This window comes from Lepus europaeus, chromosome 18 (genome assembly GCF_033115175.1).
Source record: "Lepus europaeus isolate LE1 chromosome 18, mLepTim1.pri, whole genome shotgun sequence".
Lineage (NCBI taxonomy): Eukaryota > Metazoa > Chordata > Mammalia > Lagomorpha > Leporidae > Lepus > Lepus europaeus.
This window is the reverse complement of record NC_084844.1, coordinates 18,038,077-18,058,979: the sequence shown is the minus strand read 5'-3', so window position 1 is coordinate 18,058,979 and position 20,903 is coordinate 18,038,077. Positions and strand designations below refer to the sequence as shown.

Sequence of the window (20,903 nt, the reverse complement as noted above, 5' to 3'; positions counted from 1 at the left end):
AAAGGTCTTCCTTCCTTTGGTTCACCCCCCCAAATGGCTGCTACAGCTGGCATGCTGCGCCGATCCGAAGCCAGGAGCCAGGAGCTTCCTCCTGGTCTCCCATGTGGGTGCAGGGCCCAAGGACCTGGGCCATCCTCCACTGCACTCCCGGGCCACAGCAGAGAGCTGGACTGGAAGAGGAGCAACCAGGAAAGAACCGGCTCCCTGACTGGGACTAGAACCTGGGGTGCCGGTGCCTCAGGCGGAGGATTAGCCTGGTGAGCCATGGCGCCAGACAAGGTGTGGTTTTTGTACCACTAACAAATGAAAGAGTTGGAGACATCACCATGGCTCACTTGGTTAATCCTCTGCCTGCAGCGCCGGCATCCGATATGGGCGCCGAGTTCTAGTCCTGGTTGCTCCTCTTCCAGTCTAGCTCTCTGCTGTGGCCCCGGAGGGCAGTGGAGGAATGGCCCAAATGCTTGGGCCCTGCACTCGCATGGGAGACCAGGAGGAAGCACCTGGCTCCTGGCTTCAGATCAGCGCAGCACCGGCCTTAGTGGCCATTTGGTGTGTGAACCAATGGAAGGAAGACCTTTCTCTCTGTCTCTATAACTCTACCTGTCAAATTAAAAAAAAAAAAAAGGGTGAGAATAGAGCTTTAAAGGAGCAGATTTTTATGTTACTGAAGTTAAACAGTTACAAATCCTAATTAGGAAGTTAAATAAATTGAAGGGTGTTAAATGTAATCATAATGTTAGCTACAAAGAAAATAACTAGAATAGGGGCCGGCACTGTGGTATAGCGGGTAAAGCCGCCACCTGCAGGACCAGCATCCCATATGGGTGCTGGTTCGAATCTTGGCTGCTCTACTTCTGATCCAGCTCTCTGCTGTGGCCTGGGAAAGCAGAAGAGGATGGCCCAAGTCCTTGGGCCCCTGCACCCACATGGGAGATGTGGAAAAGCTCCTGGCTTCAGATAGGCGCAGTTCCAACCATTGTGGTCATCTGGGGAGTGAACCAGTGGATGGAAGACACCCCCCCCCCCCCCGCCGCCGTAACTCTGCATTTCAAATAAAATAAATCTTTAAAAAAAAAAGAAAATAATTAGAATGTATACAAAAAGTCAACAAAAGAAGAGAGTAATATAGGAAGCAAGGGACCAGAAAATGACAAAATGGCAGAAATATGTCCTTTATCAGTAATTATTTTAAGTGTAATGTAATAGAGTGAACTTTGACCAGAAAACAGAGACTAGCAGAATGAATGACAACCCGTGATCCAACCATGCGCTGTGTACAAGAGACTCTCTAGAGATCAAAAGTCATGTGAAAGTAAGAAGATGGGAGGAGGTAATACATGTGAGCAGTAGTTAGAAGCAAGCAGAGGGATTGGACACTTGGTTCATTGTTAAAGCCATCACTTGGGGCACCCGCATCCCGTGTAGGAGTGATGGGGTTTGAATCCTGGCTGTTACTAATGGGGTACTCCAGGAGGCAACAGATAGTGGTTGAGGAACTTGGGTTCCTGCCATCCAGGAGGGTAGCCTGATTTGAGTTCCCATCTCACAGTACAGTTTCAAGGTTTGGAGAGTGAACTAGTAGATGGAGCTCACTCACACATACCCTGTACCTTCTCTGTCTCAAATAAATCAATAGGTATTCAATACTTATTAATTCATTTTTTAAAGATTTATTTATTTATTTGAAAGAGTTACACAGAAGGAGGAGAGGCAGAGTGAGAGAGAGGTCTTCCTCCAATGGTTCACTCCCCAGTTGGCTGCAACAGCTAGAGCTGTGCCGACCCGGAGCCAGGAGCTTCATCTGGGTCTTCCCACGTGGATGCAGGGGCCCAAGGACTTGGGCCATTTTCTACTGCTTTCCCAGGCCATAGCAAAGAGCTAGATCGGAAGTGGAGCAGCCGAGGCTCAAACCAGCGCCCATGTGGGATGCCGGTGCTTCAGGCCTGGGCGTTAACCCACTGCACCACAGCGCCAGCCCCAATGCTTATTATTTTTAAAAAAGATTTTATTTACTTGAAAGGCAGTAACACACACACACACACGCAGATCTTCCATTTGCTGTTTTACTCCCCATATGCCACAATAGCCAGGGCTAGGTCAGGCCCAAGCCAGGAGCCAGATATTCCATCCTGGTCTACTGTGTGGGTGGCAGGGTCCCAAGTACTTGGGCCATGCTCTGCTGCTTTCCCAGGTGCATTCACAGGAAGTTGGATTAGAAGTGGAGCAATCGGAACAGCGCGGTGCGCCGGCCGCAGCGCGCTACCGCGGCGGCCATTGGAGGGTGAACCAACGGCAAAAGGAAGACCTTTCTCTCTGTCTCTCTCTCTCACTGTCCACTCTGCCTGTCAAAAATTAAAAAAAAAAAAAAAAAAAAAAAGTGGAGCATCCAGGGCTTGAACCAGCATTCTGTATCAGAATGCTGGTGTACAAGGCGGTAGCTTAACCCAGTGCACCACAGTGCTGTACCCTATTTTATAATTTATCACAGATTTACTTATTTGAAAGAGTCACGAGTATACACACACAGCATCTTTCATCCACTGGTTCACTCCCCAAATGCCCTCAATAGCCAGGGTTAGGCCAGGCTGAAGCCAGGAGCCAGGAACTCCATCCAGGTCTCCCACATGGATGGCAGGAACTCAAGTACTTGGAGCATCAACTGCTGTCTTCCTAGGCACATTAGTAGGAAGCTGGATTGGAAGTGGAGTGAAATCATATGTTTGTCCTTTTGTGGCTGGCTTATATCACTTAGCACAGGTTATTGAGGTTCATCCTTGTCGAATATTTCAGAATTTCCTTCCTTATAAAGTCTGAGTAATATTCCATGGACTATATTTACTACATTTTGTTTAACCATCTGTTATGAATAATGCTGTTGTTAATTTAGGTGTACAAATATCTGCTGCTTTTTTTTTTTTTTAAGATTTATTTATTTATTTGAAAGGCAGAGTTACAGAGAGGCAAAGAGAGAGAGAGAAGTGTTCATCCACTGGTTCACTCCTCAGATGGCCACAATGGCCAGAGCTGGGCCAGTCGAAAGCCAGAACTTCTGGGTGTAGGTGCCCACGCACTTGGGCCATCTTCCACTGCTTTTCCCAGCAGGGAGCTGGATCAGAAGTGGATCAGCCAGGACTCGAACCAGTGCCCATATGGGATCCTGGTACTGCAAGTAGTGGCCTTACCTGCTATGCCACAGTGCCATCCCAGATATCTGCTCTTAAGGGTGGTGTGGTAACACAGGGGTTAGGAGGCCAACTGTGATGCTAGCTTCCATGTGAGCACTGGAGTTCCAGCTGCTCCACTTCTGAATCAGCTCCCTGCTAATGTGCCTGGGAAAGCAGCTGAGAATGGCCCAAGTGCTTGGGCCCCTTTCACTATGTGAGAGACCTGGATGGAGTTCCAGGGTCCTGGCTTTGGCCTGGCCCAGCCCTGGCTGTTGCGATCATTTGAGGAAGTAAACCAGTGGATGGAAGGTCTTGGTCTTTCTCTTTCTCTTTCTCTTTCTCTTTCTCTTTCTCTTTCTCTTTCTCTTTCTCTCTCTCTCTCTCTCTCTCTCTCTCTCTCTCTCTCTCTCTCTCTTATCTTTTTCTCTCTCCTCTCCTACCCCTTTTGCAACTCTGCCTTTCAAATATTTTTTTTTAAGATTTATTTATTTACTTATTTGAAAGTCAGAATTAGACAGATCTTCCACCTGGCGGTTCACTCCTTAGATGGCTGCAACAAACGGCTTGGGGTGGGCCAGGCCAAAGCCAGGTGCTAGGAGCTTCTTCCTTGGTCTCCTGTGGGGGTGCAGGGGCCCAAGCATTTGGACATCATCTGCTGCTTTCTCAGGCCCATTAGTGGGGAGCTGGCTAGAGCCAGGACTCAAACTGGTACCCATACAGGATGCTGACTGCGGAGACAACAGCTTAAACCACTGAACCACAGCACTGGCCCCTCAAATATATTCTTTTTTTGTAAAGATTTATTTTTTGGGGGCTGGTGCTGTGGCTTAACAGGCTAATCCTCCACCTTGTGGCGCCGGCGCACCGGTTTCTAGTCCTGGTTGAGGTGCCGAATTCTATCCCGGTTGCCCCTCTTCCAGGCCAGCTCTCTGCTATGGCCCAGGAAAGCAGTGGAGGATGGCCCAAGTCCTTGGGCCCTGCACCCGCATGGGAGACCAGGAGAAGCACCTGGCTCCTGGCTTCGGATCAGTGAGATGCGCCGGCCGAAGCGGCCATTGGAGGGTGAACCAATGGCAAAAAGGAAGACCTTTCTCTCTGTCTCTCTCTCTCACTGTCCACTCTGCCTGTCAAAAAAAAAAAAAAAAAGATTTATTTTTTTATTTGAAAGTCAGAGTTACACAGAGAGAGAAGGAGAGGCAGAGAGAGGTCTTCCATCCATTGGTTCACTCCCCAATTGGCCACAACAGCTGGAGCTGCGCCGATCTGAAGCCAGGAGCCAGGAGCTTCATCTGGGTCTTCCCATGTGGGTGCAGGGGCCCAAGGACTTGGGACTCATCCTCTACTGCTTTCCCAGGCCATAGCAGAAAACTGGATGGGAAGTGGAGCAGCCGGGACTCGCACTGGTGCCCATATGGGATGACAGCACTGCAGGCGGTGGCTTTACCCCCTACGCCACAGCATTGGCCCCTTCAAATATATTCTTTTTTTTTTTTTTTTAGACAGGCAGAGTGGACAGTAGAGGGAGACAGAGAGAAAGGTCTTCCTTTTTGCCGTTGGTTCACCCTCCAATGGCCGCCGCGGTAGGCGCGCTGCAGCCCGCGCACCGCGCTGTTCCGATGGCAGAAGCCAGGTGCTTCTCCTGGTCTCCCATGGGGTGCAGGGCCCAAGCACTTGGGCCATCCTCCACTGCACTCCCTGGCCACAGCAGAGAGCTGGCCTGGAAGAGGGGCAACCGGGACAGAATCCGGTGCCCCGACCGGGACTAGAACCCGGTGTGCCGGCGCCGCAAGGCGGAGGATTAGCCTACTGAGCCGCGGCGCCGGCCCTCAAATATATTCTTTAAAAAAATCTACTGTTAATTCTTTCCACCATATGTCTAGAAGTGGAATTGCTGTATAATTTGGTAATTTCATATTTTGAGGAGTTGCCATACCATTTCCCATATTAGCTGTACCATTCTACTTGCCTACCAACATTGCACAGGAGTTCTAATTTGTGTGTTTGCCACCACTTCTTGTTTTTTGTCCAAATGGGTGTCAAGTGACATCTCATTGTGTTGTTTATTTCTGTTTCCCTAATGATAATCTAAAGTTCCAGATAACCTATGCCTTTTTTCCTCCAAAAACAGAGTTGGTGTTAGCGAGACAGTGAGAACGACAGCATTCTCACTCTGTCAGTGCAAGTACAATATTAGCTTTTGGGATTTGGTAATAGATATGAAAAGCTTTTGGATCTTTGGAGAGTTAATTAGCAAAGAAGTTTACCTTATTTCAAGCACAAAAAATAAAGTCACAATTCATACAAGTGTTGACCCAGCAATCCTTTTAGAAATGTACCAGTATCTGTAATCGGGGGTGTGTATAACAGTATAACAGGCTGTTGTAAATAAGTTAAATGTCAAAGCACAGAAGGTTGGTAAAATTCTGATTCAGTCAGCCTGGGAATGGGCGTTGGGTAAGCAGGACCTGGGCATCAGCATTTCTACATACACTCTGGATAGTTCTGAAGAAGGTGATCTGTGGACACATTTGTGGAGTGTCTGCTTACTGTTACTTACATGCTTTGATTTCAGGTTCCACAGTGTGCTAAGGTCCCCTGCAGACTGGTCTTTAACCCTCTGTTAACCTCTGCAGCCGCTTCCCAAACATCTCCATCATGTTCCATTCAAAGAGACTTCTTGCGCAGCTTTGCCCTCATAGCATTTTCTCCACCTGCCTGGCTCCTACTTCCCACCCCAGCTCCGCCTGGTGAAACCTTACCACTTCCTTCAGAGAGACCTCCTGCTGTAAGCCTACACTGTTTAATCCATGGCAGTCTGTTTCCCTTGTGCTGTTCAACCATTCATTGTGTTCTCTCCTGTAATACAGTTGTTTTGGTGAACATGTTTTATGTTTTCTACTTTTTACAAAGTCATCCCAGTCTTAAATTCACTACGTTTATTAAGTGTCCTGAACAGTATAATGGATGCCTGGAGCCCAAAAAATTAAGAACATGGGCTTTACCCTCAAGGACCGTATATTCTAGCAGAAGAAACCGCTGCCACTAACTTTGATTTAGTAGAGTAAGTGCTGGGGCTGGCATTGTAGCACAGAAAGTTAACCTGCTGCCCTGCCACCCAGATGGGAGATACTGAAGGAGTTCTAGGCTCCTGGCTTCCACCTGACCCAGCATCAGGCATTTTGATCATTTGGAAAGTTATCCAGCAGATGGAATACCTCTTTTATGCTCTCTCTCTCTCTCTCTCTCTAACTGCCTTTCAGATAAAATAAATTTTTTTAAAAAACCTTGACGTAAAACAAATTAAGATACTTTTCATAATAAAACATTTAACTTTTTTTTTTTTTAATATTTCTTTATTTGAAAGGCAGAGTTGCAGAGAAGGAGAGAGAGATCTTCCATCCACTGGTTCACTCCCCAGATGGCCAAACAGCTGGGCCTGGGGTAGGCTGAAGCTAGGAGTCAGGAGCTTCTTCCAAGTCTCCCACATGTGTTCAAGGACCCAAACACTTGGACTGTTTTTTTTTCGGCTGCTTTCCCAGGTGCATTAGGAAGGAGCTGGATAGGAAGTGGAGCAGCTGGGTCTGGAACCAACACCCATATAGGATGCTGACGTCACAGGCGGCAGCTTTACCTGCTATACTATAATGCCAGCCCCAATGTTTAACTTTAAAAAAAATCTTTAGGGGCTGGCGCTGTGCATAGTGGGTAAAGCTGCCACCTGCAGTGCCAGCATCCCATATAGGTGCCAGTTCCAGACCCAGCTGCTCCATTTCTGATCCAGCTCTCTGCTGTGGCCTGGGAAAGCAGTAGAAGATGGCCCAAGTCCTTTGGCCCCTGTACCCACATGGGAGACCCAGATGAAGCTCTTGGCTCCTGGCTTCGTATCAGCTCAGCTCTGAATGTGCGGCCATTTAGAGAGTGAACGAGTGGATGGAAGACCTCTCTCTTTCTGGCTCTATCTCTATCTGTAACTCTGTCTTTCAAATAAATAAAATAATTTTTTTTTGATAGGCAGAGTTAGACAGTGAGAGAGAGAGACAGAGAGAAAGGTCTTCCTTTTACCATTGGTTCACCCCCCAAATGGCTGCCACGGCCGGTGCACCACACCCATCCGAAGCAAGGAGCCAGGTGCTTCCTCCTGGTCTCCCATTCGGGTGCAGGGCCCAAGCACTTGGGCCATCCTCCACTGCCTTCTTGGGCCACAGCAGAGAGCTGGAGTGGAAGAGGAGCAACCAGGACAGAACCGGTGTGCCGGCGCTGCAGGCAGAGGATTAGCCAAGTGTGCCGCAGCGCTGGCCAAATTCCTTTTTTTAAAAAAGGAAGATAGTATTCATTTGGCTCAAAAACAGAGACCATCTACAAAGATACTGAATCAGATCTGGTCCTGTCCCATCCTCCTTCATTTCATGCATCACTTTGAAAAAAAAAATTTTTTTTTTTTCTTGACAGGCAGAGTGGACAGTGAGAGACAGAGAGAAAGGTCTTCCTTTTTGCTGTTGGTTCACCCTCCAATGGCCGCCATGCGCTGATCCGAAGCCAGGAGCCAAGTGCTTCTCCTGGTCTCCCATGCGGGTGCAGGGCCCAAGCACTTGGGCCATCCTCCACTGCCTTCCCGGGCCATAGCAGAGAGCTGGCCTGGAAGAGGGGCAACCGGGATAGAATCCAGCGCCCCAACCGGGACTAGAACCCGGTGTGCCAGTGCCGCAAGGCGGAGGATTAGTCTGTTGAGCCACGGCGCCGGCCACTTTTTAAAAATTTTTTAAATGTTTTCCTGTGTATAATTATGGAAGTATAATCAAAAACACTTTTTCCTTACATGGTAGATGCATGCTGTATACATTTATATACTATGTTGATATTTTTACTTAATTATCTTGGATATACAGTGAAAACATTATCATATACTTGAAAGAGAGTGTCATAAAAGAGATCTTCCACCCAGTGGTTCACTCTCCAAATGCCTGTAACAGCCAGTTCTGGGTCAGGCTGAAGCCAGGAGCTGAGAGCTCCATCTGGATCTCCCTTGTGGGTGGAAGGAGCCCGGGCACTGCTGCCCCCTGGGATGGATTAACCAGGGCTCCAACTGGCACTGATGTGGGATGCAGGCGTCACAATCAGCAGTTCAGTCCGCTGTTTCACAATGCTTGTCCCCAGTTTTTCAGTCACATGACGTCCTGTGGTATAGATATTAAGTAGTACATTTAATTGTTCCCTTGACAGTAGCCATTTGAAGTGTTTATAGAAAAAGTGCTATGGTGACTGACTTTATGCATGTGTGACTATTTATTGATGCAATTCTCGGAGGGGAGATTACTGGGTTAGATGTGGCCAAATTGCCATCAAAGTTGTACCACTCCCTGTGGCAGGGTCTTGGTGCAGCAGTTACGATGCTGCCTGGGACACCTGCATCTCCCATCTGAGTGCTTGGGTTGCGTCTGGGCTCTGCTTCCCACCCAGCTTCCTGCTAATGCACACCCCAGAGGCAGCAGCTAGTGCTTGAGCACCACCAGTAACCCACGTGGGAGACCCTGCTGGGGTCCTGGCTTCGACCTGGCTCCATCCTGGCTGTCGCAGATATTTGGGGAGTGAGCCAGTGGATGGAAGATTGATTTCTCCCTCTTTCTCTTTCCCTCTCCTTCAAATAAAAGAAAAAGAAATAAACATTTTAAAAGCAGTGTTTAAAAGTTCTGCTATTCCCAGCAGCATTGTATTAGAGTATCTTTCTCCATAGCTTACCCGGATTTTGGAATTTTGCTAATGTGGTATGAGGAAAATTGAATCTCAAAGCACTTTACTTTCTTGTTCTTGAGATTTAAGTCACATACTTTAACATTCACCCTTTTAAAATATACAATAAATTGGATTTTAGTATAAAGGGGTCTTCAGAAAGTTCACTGAAAATTGATATTGTTAAACTATGTATGGATTTCAAAATTTTTTTGCATCAAAGTAACTATTTCTTTTAAGATAATTCTATTTTCCCACAAACTTTTTGAGGTACTGTCAGATATTCACAAAGTTGTATAATCATCACTCTCATTCTGAAACACTTTCATGGCCCCAAAAAGAAGCCCTGTACCCATTAGCGGTCATTCCTCATCCCCTTAAATTCCTGGCAACCATGAATGTGCTCTCTGTGCCTATGGATTTGCCTGTTCTGAACATTTCATGAAAGTGTAATCATCATTGCTGTTTTTATGTTTCTGTCTTCTTTCATGCAGCATTAGGTTTTCATAATTCACCTATGTTGTACAAAATATTTGGGGGAGTTTATGTTTCTTTTCCTGTGGCCTATCTCCTGTTGGTTTTCTGTTGAATTGTTGCCTGGTGTTTTTTGTGTATTTTCTTATAGAGTGTGTGTGTGTGTGTGTGTGTTTGTGTTTTAAATTTATGTGAAGTATTCAGAGAGAGAGGGGAAGAGACAGAGCTTCCGTCTGCTAGTTCACTCCCCAGATGGCCACAATGACCATGGCTGAGCCAGGCCAAAGCCAGGAGCCAGGAGCTGCTTCTGAGTCTCTGATGTAGGTGGCAGGGGCTCAGGCACCTGGGCCATATTCTGCTGCTCCATCAGGCATGTTAGCAGGGAGCTGGATTGGCAGTGGAGCAGCCAGGACTCAAAGTGGTGCCCACATGGGATGTCAGCTTTACAGGCAGCACCACAGTGCTGCCCCCCTTCCTTGTACATTTGAAGCTTTTTTTAAAAAATTAATTTATTTATTTATTGACAGGCAGAGTGGACAGTGAGAGAGAGAGAAAGGTCTTCCTTTGCCGTTGGTTCACCCTCCAATGGCCGCCGCTGCTGGCGCGCTGCGGCCGGCGCACCGCGCTGATGCGATGGCAGGAGCCAGGTGCTTCTCCTGGTCTCCCATGGGGTGCAGGGCCCAAGCACTTGGGCCATCCTCCACTGCACTCCCTGGCCACAGCAGAGAGCTGGCCTGGAAGAGGGGCAACTGGGACAGAATCCGGTGCCCCGACCGGGACTAGAACCCGGTGTGCCGGCGCCGCAAGGCGGAGGATTAGCCGAGTGAGCTGCGGCGCTGGCCTGAAGCTTTTTTATATAGTAAGGAGATTGGCTTTCTGCCTATAAAAGAATTACCAGAAACTTTTCCTCCAGTTTATTGTTTATTTGTTTTAAAATTATTTATTTGAAAGGCAGAGTGTCAGAGAAGGAAGGACAGAAAGAAAGATCTCCCATCTACCTACTGGTCCACTCCTCAAATGACACAATAGCTAGGGCTGAGACAGGCTGAAGCCGGGAGCCAGGAACTCCATCTTGGTCTCTCACATGCATGGCAAAAGGGGCCCAAGTACTCGGGCCATTCTCTGCTGCTTCCCAGTCACGTTAGCAAGGAGCTTGGTCAGAAGTGGAGCAGCTAGCACTCTGGTGGGGGGCCAGCATCACAGGCAGCAGCTTGTCCCTGCTGTGCCACAGTGCCCCTGCACCACCCCCGTGTTTGTTTTTTCAGTGTTTTCTATTTTTTTAAACCAAAAATATAAAAACTCATTTATAAAAAATATTTACTTTTCAGTTTTGCCAGTTGTAGTACTTCTTTGGCTTTAATTTTTTTGTTTAAATACCTAATTTAGGGTTTTCCAGATATCTCACATTGAGATGTGAATTTTCCTTTTATCTTTCTTTCTAGGTGGTAATCCTGTTGTCCAAACACCATTAATTAAAAATTCCATGTTTGCCCTGCCCCCTCTGATTTGAGGAGCCACCTCCACTGGTGGCTTTTCAGCCTGGAGTAATACATCTGTTGTAGAGAGAGGGTTCTGGTGGAAATGGAGAAGACAGGCTGGAGAAGGGAGAAAGTAGAGCAGGTATTGGTTTACAGGTTTTCAGGATTTTCAGTTTTGGTTTCCTTTTAGTTTTTTTATGCATGTATTTTATCTGTTTTTGGAAAATTGGGATACCTCTGTTTTGTCTCCTGTGTTTTTCAATTAATACCTTGTAAACATTTTTCTAAATGATGGAGTTTATTTAACAAATATTTACTGAGAACTCGCAACCATTTGCCAGGCTCTGGGGTTTTAAATACTAGGGATGAAAGAGCAAAGTCTCTGCCCGCAGGAAGCTTCCAGTTCAGTGGCAGAATTTAGGCATTAAAAACATAAAATCAAAAAAACAAAGTTAGACGTGTACATAGGTACATGTAGCAATGTGAGGTTACAGATTATGACCGAAGTTAGAGCTGAGTGAAGGGGCAGAGAATGACAGGAGCCGGATAGAAGTCATCTCAGGGGAGCCGCGTTACGGAGAGGACGTGGGAAAGGCTGGAGTGAAGGGAGAGAGTCCTGCCCCTGTCTGTGAGGTAAAGGGCTTCAAGCCATGCAAGTAGCAGGTGCAGAAGTCCTGAGACAAAAAGGATGGCGTGTTTATCATGGCCTGAGGAACAGAGGCAAAGCCAGTGTTCCTGAATCAGGATGAGGCGGGGGTGGGGTGGGGTGGATGAGGTTAGAAACAGCTGATAGAGGAAGTTGTAGCCTGGGAAGACTGAGACTTCTTCCCAAGTGTGATGGGAAGCTACCACTGGAGGGTTTTGAGAGGAGGGAGATGGTCTGCTTTACCTTCTAAAACCTTTACTCTGCTGTTCGGAGAGCAGGTTGAGAGGATAAGAACATAAGCTACAGAACCAGTGAGAGGCATTTGTTATTACAATAACCTTGCTGAGATAGAATTGGCTTGGATCAGACTGGTGGCATTTGAGGTGGGAAAAATGATGGAATTATGGAATTTACTGCTGTTCTTCTTGAAAGGCAGAGAGACAGATACATTTTCCTCAAATGCCTGCAACAGCCGGGGCTAGGCTAGGCCAAAGCTAGGATTTGGGAACTCAAATCCAAGTCCCTTGTGGGTGAAAGGGATCCAGCTACTTGAGCCACCATCACCTTTGGCCTCCCCTAGTGTGCATTAGAGGGGAGCTAGGACTTGAACCAGGCAACTCTGGTGTTGGGTGCAGGCATACTAAGGAGCAAATTACTGCTGTGCCAGTCACCCTGAATTGTGGGTGACTGTTTACAGATAGATATGTTGGGATTTGCTGATGCTTTTGACTGTGGAGTGACAAAGAGAAGTGAGGTTGACTTGTAGATGGTTGGTGTGAAGAACTGTATGGATGTAGAGCCATTTACTGAGATTGGGAAAACTAGACAGCTTAGGTCTTTGGAGGGTAAGAATGTTTGTTTTGGGCACAGCAGGTTTCATATGCTTATGAGACATGCAAGAAGATAGCCATTGAATTTCAGGTCCGAAGTTTAAAGGAGATGTTGGAACTAGAGACATAAATTTTTGGGGGGACTCATGAAGGGGAGACATCATTTACAGTTTCACTAGTGATAGAGGAACCAGGAAAGAATGCTGAAAAGGATAAGCTAGTAAGATGGGATACAAGTCATGACAAGGAGGAGTGAGGCTGAAATACGGCGCCCAGGAGAGGACGCCACATCGAGCTAGGCATACCTTATGGGGGACAGAGCTAGCAGCTGTGTCAGTCCTGGCTTAGGCAGTGATGAGCAGTACGGAGGTTACCAGTGACAGTCTTGCTGTATGGCCACGTGAGGGACTTTAGAAGTGTGTTGTGTTCCGACATGTGGATTTACAGTTTGTCAGCACTCATCACCAGTTGTTATGTCATTGAGGTAGTTTTCAGTTCTTCAGGTATTTCGTGTATACATATTTGAAGGCTTTATGCAGTAATAATGCATAGGTTGATGGCTTACTGGATATTGAAGTTAATAAAATATGGCATCGTGAAAATAGAGAATTTTGGAGTTAAATCAACCTGTTGAATAATCTCTGCCAGTCAGAAGCTGTGACTTTGACAAAGTAATTTAACCTTTCATAACTCATTTCTTATGTATAAGATAAACTTTTGTGAGAATTAAAAATAAATGGACTTGGCCAGCGCCGCAGCTCACTAGGCTAATCCTCCACCTGTGGTGCCGGCACACCGGGTTCTAGTCCCGGTCGGGGCACCAGATTCTGTCCCGGTTACCCCTCTTCCAGGCCAGCTCTCTGCTGTGGCCTGGGAAAGCAGTAGAGGATGACTCAAGTGCATGGGCCACTGGACCCATGTGGGAGACCAGGAAGAAGCTCTTGGGCTCCTGACTTCAGATCAGCTAAGCTCTGGCCATTGCAGCCATTTGGGGAGTGAACCAACGGATGGAAGAACTCTCTCTGTCTCTACCTCTATCTGTAACTCTGTCTTTCAAATAAATAAAAATAAATCTTTTTTTTTTTTTTTAAACACATAAAAAAAGAAGCTGCATGGGAAGTAGAGGAGCCAGGATTCAAACTAGCCCTCGGATATGGGTTACAGTGTTGCAGGGGGTGGTTTAACTCACTGTGCCACCTTTTACAAATTTATTTGAAAGGCAGACAAAGAAAGCTCTTCCTTCTTCTGGTTCACTCCCCACATTTCTGCTGTAGCTAGGACTGGGTCAGATGGAAGTCAAGAGCTAGAACTCAACCCAGGTCTCTCACGTGGATGGCAGGAACCCAACAGACCATTACTGGCTCTCCCAGGGTGCACATTAGCAGGAAGCTAGACTCTGAAGCAGAGCCAGGACGTGAACCCAGGTACTCTGTGGGGTACAAGTGTCCCAAGTGGTGTCTTAACTACGTGCCAAATGCCTACCCCTGTGCATATTGAAAATATAAAATGACTCTGGACATGTGTGTATACTGTGGAACCATCATCGCAACTAAATGCATGATCTCACCTATCTTATCCAGAAGTTTCCTCCGACCCCCTTATAATCCTTCCTGCCTTTCCCGGAACCTCACCTCCAATCCAGAAATAAAGAACCACTGATCTGCTTTCTGACACAATAGATTACTTTGCATTTTCTAGAATTTTATACAAAGGGAGTCATAAAAAATTTTTTTTTGGCCTGGCTTCTTTACTTCAGGCTAATTATTTTGAGATTCATCCATATTGTATGTATCAGTAGTTTAATTTTTATTGTGAAGTAGCAATATTCCGTTGTGTGGATATACCAGTTTTGCTTATTCATCAGCCTGCTGGTGGGCATTTGTGTTGTTTTCAGGTTTTGGCTATTATACATAAAACTGTTATGAGGCCGGCGCCGCGGCTCAATAGGCTAATCCTCCGCCTTGCGGCGCCGGTACACCAGGTTCTAGTCCTGGTCAGGGCGCCGGATTCTGTCCCGGTTGCCCCTCTTCCAGGCCAGCTCTCTGCTGTGGCCAGGGAGTGCAGTGGAGGATGGCCCAAGTGCTTGGGCCCTGCACACCATGGGAGACCAGGATGAGAACCTGGCTCCTGGCTTCGGATCAGCGCAGTGCGCTGGCCGCAGTGCGCCAGCCGCAGCGGCCATTGGAGGGTGAACCAACGGCAAAGGAAGACCTTTCTTTCTCTCTGTCTCTCTCACTGTCCACTCTGCCTGTCAAAAAAAAAAAAAAAAAAAACTTATGAACATTTATGCGTGATAATGGCTGTAGCATATAGCATTAACTCTTAAGTAATTGTGAAAACATTTTCCAAAAATGGTTGTGCCATTTTGTCTTCCCACGTGGTACAGGATTATGCCATTTCCTCTGTGTCCTCGCTAGCACTAGATGTGATCATTATTTTAACCATGGTTCCTTATATTCCTTACATGTTTTTTTTTTTTTGTTTTTGTTTTTGTTTTTAATGATTTTTTATTTGAAAGGCAGTGTTACAGTGAGGCAGAGGCAGAGAGAGAGGTCTTCCATCTGCTGGTTCACTCCCCAGATGGCCACAACGGGAGCTGATGGAGCTATGTCAGTCTGAAGCCAGGAGCTAGGAGCTTCCACACAGGTGCCAGGGGCCCAAGGATTTGAGCCATCTTATTGCTTTCCCAGGCCATAACAGAGATCTAGATCAGAAGAGAAGCATCTGGGACTTGAACCAGCACCGCTATGGGATGCAGGCACTGCAGGCTGTGGCTTTACCCACTATGCCACAGTACCGGCCCCTGATTATTTATTTTTTTAAGGTTTATTTGAAAGGCAGAATTTGAGAGGAGGAGAGAGATCTTCCTTCTGCTGATAACACTCCCCAGATGCCTGAAACAGCCGGGCCGAGGCTAGGCTGAAGCCAGGAGACAGGAGTTCCGCTGGGGTCTTCCACATGGGTGGCAGAAACTCAAGTCCTTGAGCTCTCCCAGGCACACAGGCAGGAAGCGGGATTGGAAGTGCTGAGGAATCAGGCCCTCCTGTGTCCTGTACGGAACGCCAGTGTCCCAAGTGGTGGCTTTTGTGTCTGAGTTTTAAGCAGAGAGGAAATGTGAGGGCATTTCTGCCTGCTTGTATTTTCTCTAGTGAGGAAGAATGTGGGAGCAGCGTCTGCAACACTAAGGGCTGGACTGCGATTTGAGGTGTAGATGTTAAAGAGCCGTTATGGGAAATGGAAAAGTGAAACCACTAGGGAAAAGGAAGCAAGTGGATTCCTGAAAATAAAACTGCAAAGAGGAAATGCCAGTGCTTTGCTTCCCATCTGACTCCCTTTAACATCCTGTCTCCTGCTTAAACTGTCCTGTGAACCGGGACCGTGCCCCTGGGCTGCTCATTCTTAGGTGGTACAGGCTGATGTCGGGAGAGTCTGGGAGGAAAGGAGTGAGAAAGGGTGTGAAACTCTCTAGGGGGCATTTCTTCATTTGCTTGCGGAACATCTAGTTAGCACTTGGGTGTGAGTCCCTGGACCAGGTTCTGTGTGGCCTGTGGGCGCTCCCAGCGTAGCTGAAGTGACCGGCAGAGTTGCAGCAGCACTAGCTGTCCTGGTAGCAGAGGTGTTTGTCTTGAGGCAAGGCAGACCTCTCGGCCCTTCAGACGTGCGTCATCCCAGTGTTCCCCTCAGCTTCCTCATCCCTTCATAGGGTGTATCAGCTTCTCCAGTCCCTGTCTCAGTGTCTCTGTAAGTTCTCCTCCTAAGTTGTCATTGTTATTAGAGGTGCCATTGGTTCCTTCCTTCCCAGCCACCGAGACACCTGGAGGTGGTTGTTTTCTGTGTGTTTGTTTTTTGCTTTTAAACTTTTAATTCCTTCAATATTTATGGAGTCTCCCACTCTGGTGTTTGTTTCTTTTACAACTCTTGACCCCAAAGGTTGGAATAAGGTCCTTCCCTCTCTTCACGTAGAGTCTCAGAGCCAGGGCTGGGTCTCTTCAAATTCTTTTTTTTTTTTTTTGACAGGCAGAGTGGACAGTGAGAGACAGAGAGAAAGGTCTTCCTTTTGCTGTTGGTTCACCCTCCAATGGCCGCCGCAGGAACCAGGTGCTTCTCCTGGTCTCCCATGGGGTGCAGGGCCCAAGCACTTGGGCCATCCTCCACTGCACTCCCTGGCCACAGCAGAGAGCTGGCCTGGAAGAGGGGCAACCGGGACAGGATCGGTGCCCCGACCGGGACTAGAACCCAGTGTGCCGGCGCGGCAGGTGGAGGATTAACCTATTGAGCTGCGGCGCTGGCCGGCTCTCTTCAAATTCTGACTTCACCGCTTAGCCATTGAATCATCATAGGCGAATTATATAAAATTTCCTCATCTTCACAATGGCTCTAATAATAGAATATACTTTGATAATGCAAGTAATGCACTTTACATTTAATCTTCAAAATTCCTGAATTGTATTTTATAGAAAAATCTGTGGGCTTTTTTGTGTGTGTAGTTGATTTTTTTTTATTTATTTGAAAGGCAGAGTTACAAAGAAAGAGAAGGAGAGACAGAGAGAAAGGTCTTCCATCTGCTGGTTCACTTCCCAAATAGCCACAGCAGCCAGGGCTTGGCTACGCTGAAGCCAGGAGCTTCTCTCATGTGGGTACAGGTGCCCAAATATTGGGGCCATTTTTTTGCTGCTTTCCCAGGTGCATTAGCAGGGAGCTGGATCGGAAGTGGAGCAGCCAGGATTCAAGCTGGTGCTCCGATATGGGATGCCAGTGTCGCAGGTGATAGCCTTACCCACTGCGGCTCAACACTAGCCTCAGTGTTTATTTGATTTTGTTAGGAAGTAAATGATAGAAAACACATGAAATAAAAAGAATGTGGGAGGGAAATGCATAATTTATTACTGTGTTGATGCCAACTAGTTTTTAAAATTCTGTTTTCTAGTGCAAGATGAGGTAGATCTGTATCTTTCGCTATTTGGAAAATAGACTAGAAATAGCATATTTGATTTGTGTCCAATAAATGTTACATAAACAAACATGATTTTCCTCAGAATGTGGGGATTTTGGGGGATGTTTGAGTCCTTTTGAATTATGGGCTACCATGTACTGCAGTTGCTTGTTTTTAAACCTCTTTAGAAAAAAAAAAAGAACTTTCTCACATTTTAATTTATTCAAGAAATTTACTGTCCCTGCGCCCACGTAGGAGACCGAGAAGCACCCTTGGGGAGTGAAGCAACTGAAGGAAGACCTTTCTCTCTCTGTAACTCTAACTCTCAAATAAATTTTTAAAAATCTTAAAAAAAAAAAAAAAGAAATTTACTGATGTGATTCTATTAAAAACAGTGAAATTTGGAGGAAGACAGTAAACAGACGCTGTTTGTTAGACGTGATGTGGTTAGTGTCTGTACTCTTTCAAGAGTGCATTCTGCAGGTACAGGACAAACCTTGGAAGCCCCGTGACCGGGTGAGTTGGAGGGAAGTGGGAACCGTGCGGAGCCACCTAATTCTGGAGTCTTGTTTTCTTCTAGTAAAGCAGCGTAACGGGCATAGTGAGGTTGAGGTGGGAATGGTGAGATTATTCTTCCTCAGGCATTGTAAATTGCTAGTGACTAGGAAATCAAATGATAGTACAAGGTGAAAAACCATGGATATTTATATTGCCTGTAACAATAATGTCACCTTTTATAGACTGTATAGATACAAACTCCACCAAAGCGTAAAGGATACATTCGAGACGATATTAAAACACATAAATCAGCTAAGTCTCCGCTGATGAGCGAACAAACCTGGAGATGTTTGGCCTCCCCCGTCTTGTCTCTAGCACCACTTGTCAGGATCTTATCTTCCGTGTCATCGTCCATTACTAGATGGGATGTGGACTTACTCGTTCACTTCTTCATGAGAGCCTCCCATAGGTGGATGCTGTCACCACGTCTGTGCAGAGCAGGGAGTCAGCGAGGACCGCGCCCTGGCTCACAGGCATCTGATGGAGGCCAGAGTAATAGTTCAGGGAAAAGAGACTGGAGTGTGGACCAAGAGCACTTTTTTCCACAAAGAGATTACACTTGGCAGTGACACATCGTTCTGCTTAGCAATGTTAATTCCGGAACCCGCCATTCTAGTCATTCTTGAACAGACTTTGTTCTTTATCTGTTGGAGTAGTGAGAGCCATTCCCTTTATGCTTTTGTTCATGCAGAGCTGTGGGGAGGGGAGCGTTGCCTAGAGAATGAGTGACCCATAATAGAAATGAGGACTGCAGCATTGCAGAGCGCTTCCCAGGCGCACTCATCACCCAGGGTTTATTTGACATTCCTCAGAAGGCAAGAATGGATACTTGGAAGGAGAGGAAAGAGATTTGAGAAAAGCAAATCCAAGAAAAACCTCCTGACTCCTCTGTAGATGAAGGCAGCACGGATGTTGCCATTCATTTTAGGAGGCTTGTGGTTCTTTATTTTAGAAAGAAAATTGGCCGTCACCCATTTTTTTCACTGTTGATTTCGAAAAAGATGAAGGTAAATAGACAAGTTCATTTTTAGTACCAAGTCCCTTTGTAAATTAGTGGTGTTTTACACTTGGAAAGCATGTTCATGTGGAAAACCAAAGAAGCTGCAATTATGAGGTTTTGTATATTGGTTTTTCTTTCTTTTTTTTATTTTTTAAAGATTTATTTATTTGAAAGGGAGAGACAGAGGAAGAGTCTTCTATCTGCTGGTTCACTCCTTAAATGGCTACAACAGCTGGGACTGCACCATGGAAGCCAGGAGCCAGGAGCTTCTTCCAGTCTCTCATTCAGGTGCAGGGGCCCAAGCACTGGGGCCATCTTCCACTGCTTTCCCAGGCCATTAGCAGGGAGCTGGATGAGAAGTGGAGCAGCTGGGACTTGAACCAGCACCTGTATGGGATGCCAGTACCACAGATGGCCGCTTTACCCACTGTACCACAGTGCCAGCCTCTGTTTTTTTAGTTTGATAAAACTTGTGTAATTCAGTGAGAGAAGTGACTTCAGATGGATCAGGGCTAGAAATGAGAGTGGCACTTGGAGTCCTAAAGCAAAGTCTTTGGCAGACTCTTCATATAAATCTTGACGCCTGCATGCCTGCACTTTTTTTTCTTCATTGAGATTTTGGGAATTGTTCCAGTTTTTTCTCCTGTGTCCTTTAGGGGAAAAAATTAAAAAGAACTGCATCTTAAGATACTGTGAACACACAACACAAAGAGATTGCCTTGGATTTATTTGTTAAATTACAGTGGTGAACACAGTTGGCCCCCCGGGGATGACTTTCCGCTGTAATGTTCAGCGTTGGCAGAAGTTGGTGATGAACGAGAACTCAGCCTGGAGTTTGTGTCTCGGTCACAGTGCAGATGCAGCTGTTTCCTCTCTGCGACTGAGCAGTGAGTCTGTAAATTGCCTCCTGGGGAGGCAGGTGTCCCAGTGACAGCCAGCTGCCGGGTGTTGAGCTAAACAGCTTGCTCTCAGCCCCAGCGAGAGGTGCTGGCCGCTCCCAGGAGTGGAGCACAGAGGGTGAGACTGTCCCAAGGCCTTCAGTGACCCCGGTTAGATTTGCTGGGATTCTTCTGTTGGGCTCTTTCCCCTAGTGCCACAGACCGTCTGCGTCCGGTTGCTCCAGGTGACACATCTTGCCGTCAGGTTTTCTTAGGCTGCCGTGACTTAAGAGTCTCTGAGTCGCTGTCGCCTTGTTGGTCTCCACATGTGCTGGGAGGAGAAAGCAGTGGTGTTGAATCTCAAGCCTGTGTCCTTCGCGTTCTGGTTGAGTCCTGTGGTGCACAGCACATCTTCTTTCTGGAAATGGCATTTTCGTGATTCATTTCCTCTGCGGGAGGAAGCTTACAACCTGCTCCTTTCTTTTTCCCTTCCAGAGGAAATCTGGAAAAGTCGCAAGCGCAACACCATTTCTCTAAGAAAGTTTTGGGTAGCAGCAGTTCTGGATAACAGGTAACGTGTACTTAAACTTCTTTGGAGGTGCTGTGATTTGTAGGGGGACCTGGGGGAGGAGGGCCGGTGAAAGCCAGGCGTGCTTTGTGTCAGGGGCTGTGCTGAGATTTCACGTGGATTGTCTTGTTTAGGTAGTTTTCACCCAGATTCTGGACATGGACCTAAGAAATCTCAAAATTAAAAACTGTGCTACAGCGGACCTGCCTGCTGATTGGAGTTCATGCTCTCACAATTAGTTGAGCAAGCCTCGCTGACATCTGCCGTAGCCTAGTAGAGAATCTGTTTCGTGGAAAGCAGGTTTTCCTATCTGCTGCAAGGCATCCACTGTGAGCTGCTTAGGCAGATGAAAGTCTCTTCCCCGTCCCCTTTTCTCTCTCTCTCTTTCTCTCTTTTTTTTTTTTTGACAGGCAGAGTGGACAGTGAGAGAGAGACAGAGAGAAAGGTCTTCTTTTGCCGTTGGTTCACCCTCCATTGGCCGCCGCGGCCAGTGCGCTGCGGCCGGCACACCTCGCTGATCCGAAGCCAGGAGCCAGGTGCTTTTCCTGGTCTCCCATGGGGTGCAGGGCCCAAGCACTTGGGCCATCCTCCACTGCACTCCCGGGCCACAGCAGAGAGCTGGCCTGGAAGAGGAGAAACTGGGACAG

The 20,903-nt window shown here is 47.0% G+C and overlaps 1 protein-coding gene across 7 annotated transcripts in view; it reads left to right on the top strand.

Moving 5' to 3' along the window:
• The window catches only part of GJC1 (gap junction protein gamma 1), a 44,023-nt gene that overhangs the window by 15,566 nt on the left and 7,554 nt on the right, over nucleotides 1-20,903 (top strand). For all 7 annotated transcript variants that reach the window (XR_009868483.1, XR_009868484.1, XR_009868479.1 and 4 more), the window contains exon 2: nucleotides 20,184-20,259. The gene's annotated coding sequence lies outside the window, so the exon portion shown is untranslated. The remainder of the gene's footprint in view (nucleotides 1-20,183; nucleotides 20,260-20,903) is intronic.